Source organism: Zonotrichia leucophrys, chromosome 9, assembly GCF_028769735.1.
Source record: "Zonotrichia leucophrys gambelii isolate GWCS_2022_RI chromosome 9, RI_Zleu_2.0, whole genome shotgun sequence".
In the NCBI taxonomy this organism is placed as follows: domain Eukaryota; kingdom Metazoa; phylum Chordata; class Aves; order Passeriformes; family Passerellidae; genus Zonotrichia; species Zonotrichia leucophrys.
In genome coordinates this window covers 12,288,450-12,295,992 of record NC_088179.1, presented here as the reverse complement: position 1 = coordinate 12,295,992, position 7,543 = coordinate 12,288,450, and positions in this window count along the sequence as shown.

The following is a 7,543-nucleotide window of genomic DNA, read 5'->3' as shown; positions in this document are numbered from 1 at the left end:
TGTTCTTGTGTAATTATTTTTCTCCCCTCAAAAAAGCAATATAAGTTACTGGACAAACTTTTTATTTAAACCTAATGCATGAGAAAGTTTGAAGGTCAAGCAGCGAGTGTTTTTTTGAGAGGTTGAGATAACTTTGGGCAATGATCCTTAGGGTAGATACATTTAAGATGAAACCCTTTGACTTCAATTTTCATTTGTAACATACTTAATAGTTTACATTTAAACTATCTAAATCAAAGGAAACATTTTAATTTGATGTTAATTGCAAATTTATGTCAAAATCACACACAAAAAAAGTAACAAATTTCAAAAGGGATAAAACATATAAGGTATATAAAACATATATGCAGGATACCTTTTTATTTAGTCTTTTTAATTTGGTGGTATAAAAATTATCTACATTAGTGCATTAAGTCAATCCAAACTCAAACTCTAAGAAAACAGTAAAATTGTGTCAGATTCACAATAGAATAATAAAAAAAAACTTGCAGTGTTTATGATGTTGAGAAGTCCTTATTGTAGGTTACGGAACAAATGAAGTCTTAAGTTACCTCTTCTGATTTTGATGGTAACAAAAGCAACCATTTCAGAAATATAGTGGTGTTAGAGCAATCAAAGAGAATGCTTTCTTACCATAATGTTAACATCATCTCAGCATGTGGCACCAGAAAGGTTCTCTTTCTGCAGCATACCACTAATCCTGCATTGTCTTTATTATCTTTATTTTCTGATGCTTGCCCATGCTGATCTTTCATAAACTGAAGACATAGAACACTGAGGTCTTCAAATATTGATAAATTTTATTAATATTAGTATACCCTGTAAACTCTTTAGTATCCTTTGAATTTCAGGTTGCAGTCAACCTGCAGTAAATGTATAGATGTAAACTAATATGAACTAAATATTTTACACTCATATCACATAGGAAGAGGCAATGATTTATAGCCCTGCAGTAACAAGAAAATGTCATCTCTGGAATACATGTTTATGGATATCTTTTTGTAAAAGCTGATTTTATATGTGCCCATCCCCCTTTTCAGATGCAAGAAAAATATGTGGCTGAAATATGTGTGTCTGTATTTCTTGGAGCCTGTAAAAATGAATTGCAGATATAAACTGGAATGGTTGATTGGCACAAGCCCTTACTTGGATGCAGACTTGGGATTTGTGTTGTAAATTAATTTTGGATGAGTGAGGACATAAACTCTGACCACAGCACATCTTTATTACTGAAAATGCTCCTGACCATTGAGTATTTTTGTTGTTTGCAATAGCTCACCCTATAGACTTAGCTGTGAAAAATGTCTGTTATGAAATGCAGGATATAACCTGTAAGTAATAGCAACAAAGTCATTGGTAGTGACTGGCTTCACAGAAACTGAATGTAAAAAACACTGTGAGTCCAATTACATCATCTTTACATTGAGTGCCTTCTCATATGAGTATTTCTGTTGAAGTAATTTCACATACCCCCCAAAATGACTCTTTCAAAATAATTACAAAATCATTTTCAACAGTGAATAAATGTGTAAAGGTTCACCAGTGATTTTAAGGTTGAAAAAAAGGGCCCTTTGTGTTAGATAATTTCATTGCTCTATGTTCACAAGTGATTAACTCCCCAACGAGATCTGATTGCTTTTTGTATTCAGACCAAAAAAAAGACATGTAAAATGAGCAAAATGTTGTATTTGGAGCGCTGACTATGGGGCAAGTTTAACATATGCTTTTTGGGACATCACAATGATTTGTTACTGGCTGTATTTGCTGCACATGTGCAACATGGTAGCCTGCCAAAATGCACACAATGGTTGCATGATGGGTCACTGAGAAAAGGGATTTCAAACAGAGTATCTAAATACTTAATTTATACACAGATATGGGACCTCTTCTAAGACACTGTGGTCAATTTAAGAAATAATAATATACATTTTATTAGAAACACATGCTGCCTAGAAAAACAGTTCCTTCTTCCTTTCATGTAAATGACAGCAAGCCTTGGACCTTAAGATGCTGGGCTAGAACCCAGTGCAATTACAGGGAGGGTAGAGAGACACTTAAAGGGAGAGAATACCTGTCTTCTCAGGGGGAAAGAAGATGTAGGCTTATCCTACAGTGAGGAGAGCTGACATGAATATAATGTCCAGCCTCTTGCCCTTTCCCAGTGTCTCTCATTTGTTCAGGATGCAAACAGAAACTTTTGAAATCACACTGGGCCTGCCCTCCATGTGTGACCCCATCCACATCCCATTGTGCAGTGGGACATGACTTCTGTTCCTGCAGGACCCTGCATGGAAACAGGGCAGGATTGCTGTCTATCTCTGAATGTTCTGCAGCTCTGTGGTCACAGCTGAAGGAAATTCCCACCAAACTGACTGTAATAATAACATGGAAAATGACTCAGAGAGTCATTGTGCCAAGATCATTGGTAAATAACTGTTTCCCAAGTCAGCCATTCAATTAACATGGCATCAGAGGGTACAGCAAGTACCACATTAGCTCAGCTGTGAGGTCACTCCTTCCTGGATGGGCACCTCAAACAACCAATGACCCCATTCCCTCAGTAGGGCCAAGTGTGGCTCATCTCAAGGGAGGTGGTTAGGGCATAGCATTGCTAATTCCCATGGAAATCACAGTTTTTGTGGAACCCTGGGATTGCTTGTAGACAGCTTTTGCAAATAGGGAGGCACTGTCTTAGAGTAAATTTTAGAAATTTTGCTGTCATGGAGGCTTATTGGTCTCCTGCACCAGGTGTGGTGGGGAGTGCATCTGAAGGGTGTAATGCACATGTGTGCCTGGACAGCTCAGCCTGGAGTCAGTAGTGCTCAGTGGATAGAGGGATTCCTGTGTTCCTTTGGTTATGTCCCAGCTACGAGGCTGCCCTAACTTTTTCAGGGTTGGGCAGTGACCATTACCAGCTGAGAAAATTTTGGCTCTGGGCTACACTGTCTTAGCTCTGCCCCAGTTAATTTTTCAAATCAAGGTACAGGGGTAGGTGGCTGCTGCCCCGTATTCCTGCTGCATGTTTGCTGGCATGTGCTGGTGAGCTCTAACACCCAGGCATGGTGTAAATGGAGAAGTTTCCAAATGGCTTCCCTTGGGTACCACACTGACCTTTATGCCAGGTCTGGACCTCTCTGCATTTCTGCTGCAGGTTCCCCCCAACCCCTCTGCTCCATTTTCCCCCTCCTAGAGTGCCAGTTTGGCACTTCCAGGGATGACCTGCAGCAGCTCTGGCATCATGGTGCCCTGAACCCCCACACAGTCCATGCTCAAAACTGGCTGGGAGCTGAAATATTCTGTGCTCTCCCCATGCACAGCCAGTGCTGCTGGAGGTACTGCTGTGACAGGAGAGCATTTGGATCTCACTGTTATAGCCTGACATGACAGCTGTGTATGTGGTGGGTTTAAGAGCTACATTTCTTTCTGGATTGAAATTTCTAAAATTTACATGCTCTAAGACTATTCATAAAGGGAATCGAACAGATTTGGAGCTTTTTTGTTTGAGATTTTTAGTTTGTTTGTGGTTTTTTTTGAGAAAAAAAAAAGAAAAATACTTTATCTGAATTTATAGAACAAAACATAATGTTCCTGACTATTAATTCTTAACTCAATATGTAAAAAATGAAAACTATGAGGGTAAGGTTGCATAACTCCTTTGAATGTCATGTATTTATAATTGTTCTAAAGGCTATCAGTAAAAAAATAGCAAAGAATATCTGCATTTAATATAATAAATTATCAAAGTCCAGTTTGAAGTTAAAACTCTTTAAAATGTGATTAGATGTGGCAAAGGAAGGCTATTAGGTTTGTCATAATAACACTGTCTTTGATATATATGTTAATAGCAGGACTGTTGACACTGGAGAGATTGAAATTAATATTTCTCTATTAGTCCAAGGCCAGAAGTTGTTGCCTGAAACCAGAATAATTGATTCAGCAGTGCATTTGTCTAATGGCCCTGCATTATTCTGTAGTGTGCCAGAATGGATGGAGCACTCACAGCCTACCTGTGTTTGGGTGTACACTGTAATCCTGACTGTATTTACAGGAATGTAGAATAGGAACAACCACAAAGTCACTTGGTGGCATTTGAACAAAATGGGTGAAAATCAGAATCAGCTCTGTGGGGCTCCATGGGATTTAGAGGAGAGACTTTTAGCCATGAGAGAAGCTTTTCTTCAGCCCTGAAATACTTCATAAAATATTTTTAATATCTCTTGTTTCAGAAATACTGATTTTGGGAGTGAAGAAGAAGAGGTAGCAGGGTGAATCTCCAGGAAATTCCTAGTGATTTGGTAGGAAATATTTCATTAGGAATACTTTGTCTTTAATGTCTAAGGATATTAAAAATAATGGTATTTAACATGGATATTTTTATTTAACATGGATATTTTTATTTGCTGTGCTAACATATTGAGTTCATGGATAACCAGGCACTGCTAGTGGGCATAAAAATAAATGTTTTGCCCGGTGAGGAGGATAAATCTATGTTTGAAGGGACTTTATGGATAATAATTTACTACACTGGAGTTTCAAATATACATGTGGTTCACTTTGGAGGGAAAGAAATGCATTTAGACTAATATGGCTATTCCAATGTTGACAAGGACTTTTACTATCTAGAAGATAAACAGTAAATTTAATTTGCATAATTAAGTTAATCTTTTTAGATTTTAATGTAGTGTATCACGAGTTCCCAGGCTTGTAAATGAGGTTTTACTAGTGAAACTCTTATTACTAGGACATATACCATTTCCCCCTAGCATCAGCACAGAGTGCAAATCTCATAGGTTCCTTTGTCTCAGGTCACCAGAATTTTACTGTTTTTTTTTTTTCTCCTCTGGAGGGTTGCTTTAAAAATTGTAATAAAAAATACAACTTCTGTGTAACGGTTGAAAGTCTGTCGCTTTGCAGGGAAAAAATTGTGCTTCTAAGGGCCTTCTGCCAGAAGGACTCTCTTGTAAAGATGCCTGCCTTTAAAATGCAACTTTTTTGTTGGATGAACAGCCTAATGTTCCATGCATTGTACTAGTAGTAGCATTTTATGCAACATTGAAAGACTCAATTAATTTGCATAATTCCATGAGTATTACCATGACTTTAAGGTAGGTTAGCTTGCTCAGGAGTCTTGCCTACCCAATATATATGTTTGCCATTTTGACAAATTAATCATTTCTGAAAACAATTAATTATACTTATGACAAACTGAACCTTATACCCATGGGTCTTAAATTTTTATAGCAGAAATCTAATATTAATGTGTATAAGATCAGTGATTTAGTGAGTACCTTAACAGTCAACAATGCCTAAGGCTGAACAAAATTAATATTTTGTTTCCCATCTGGAGACTTCAGTAAAATTAATGAGGAAGGGTGTCTTTTGTAATACATAATAGAAATAAATTTACAATATTTAACCCGGGGATTCTACTGACATCAGCATTTAGATATTTGGTCTGTTTCCCAGTTTGGTGGATGAGCCATGCAAATATCAAAGCAGGTAATCCTGGCTGTGTAGGGGACTCATATTTGTCCTTTTACTGGCAAAAGTAGGCAACCAGATTAATTTTCTTGTATGATGAAGTTCCTAATGTTAGAACAAAACATTCGTTTCTGCTAAGGTACTATCTGGATACAAAACATATTTGACTTTCCTAAAAATAAGAAAAGAGGGCAACTGCAACTTAAGTGTTGGATGCAAAATAAAATCTGGTGGAGGAAAATGAGCAATGAATCATCTGCAGATATAGATATAAATATAGATATAGATATAGACATATAAAGTGGCTGTGATCACTAAAATACAAGATAAAATTCTTGTCTATAAAATACTTTGGAAATTGATTCACTTCTCTGCAAAAGAAACAATCAAATTGAAAGTCTAAAACGTGACTATTTAGAAGCATCTAAATGCAGCAGTAGTGCTTCAATAGTTGCATTTTTTTTTCCACTAGTAAACTCTCCACCTCCCCCCACTCTGACCTAGGTGCAGCCATCATCAGCAAAATGAACCAGAACAGAAGAACACTTCCATTCATCCCTTCCTGTGCTGTTTATTTTGGGATTATTAGCTATATTTTTAATGACTTCATGTTTTCCAAGGGCAGTTTTTGCTTGTGGCAGTGGCAAACATCCAGTGGAGTTCCTGGGTACAAGCTTGGACCCCTGAATCTGAACATCTGCTGAAGGTCTGAGCAGAGTGGTTTTCCTCCCCCTCAAATATCTCGTAGCTAAAATATCATCCACCAAATCCTGCAAAGTTTTTGTAATGCACTCCATCTGAAACACATTGCAAGCCAGGTTGTAGTTGCTAAAAATACATGTGTAATAAATAGTTGATCTGCAAAAATAAAAGGGAGATAAGATGTTACCCGTGTGGTATGTATATATACTCTTTGATTAGGTTTTCTTTTTAGGAGGAATGGCAGATGAAATGTAAAAATAGCATAAAACAGCTACACAGGGCAACTCAATTGTTACTTAGATGGGAGCAAACAACCAAATGTTGTGATGTGAGGTTTCCTGCAATTAATTTTGACACTTTAAATATCTCCTGTCTCTAATAAAAGAGAAGTTCTGGTAAAAGAGGAGATATCGTGTGCCATCTACTGAACTTTATGATAAACCCCAGCATTTTTCAGTGCTAACAACTCAACAATAGTGGTATTAGAAATAAGACTTAATAAAAAGGCCTATGTGCCTAAATAATCTTACTTAATTGTGTAATAGGTCTGATATAATGTGTGGATACATCAATACAGCAATCTATGCATGTGTGGGACTGAGAGTGAGACAGTATAATATGGTATACTTCATAGTTTAGAATTCCAAGTTAATACAAACTTGTAATTTTCCCAGTAATTAGCAGGTTTTTGGACCAAAAGAAAAGCATTGACAAAAAATACCAGTCAGATAAATAAATCTAATGTTTTGTGATGGGGAAAAAGTGGTTTTGAAATCCCTCTAAAAACAAAGCACTCAGTGCATCACATTTTGTATAAATCTGCATTATTAATTTGCAGTAAAATAGATCCAGTTGGAGTACTTGTTTTTTTGCATTAAATTGGTCCTTTGATGTTCTTTAATGCTTCAATTTAGCCTCTAATTTTTCAGAGCACAAATGCACCAGCAGCTGTTGAAAATATCAGTTTTGCAGTAGCGTTGCTGGCCAATAAAATCCCAACAAGCCATCTTCCTATCTGGCTGAACAAAATAGCACTGAAAAAGTAGTCATCTCTTTGAAGTATCACTCCAATTATAGGTTTTAACCCCACAGGTCACAGTTTGATTATTTACACAATGCTAGTGTAATTCTGTCTCAATTCTAGGCTTTCTGTACTTCCAAAGCATTCGGCAGCTCTAGTGGAGGAAATTTCAGACGGCTGCTATGATGGCATTGACCTGTGTTTGATAGGGTTAGACAGCATTTGGCTGATCACTGTATGTTTTGTGCATTATTTAACTTTCTATAACGTTATTTAATGGTGAAAGGAAGGAGATCAGGTTTACATTTCATCTGTCTTTTGAAATCCGTTTTAATACAT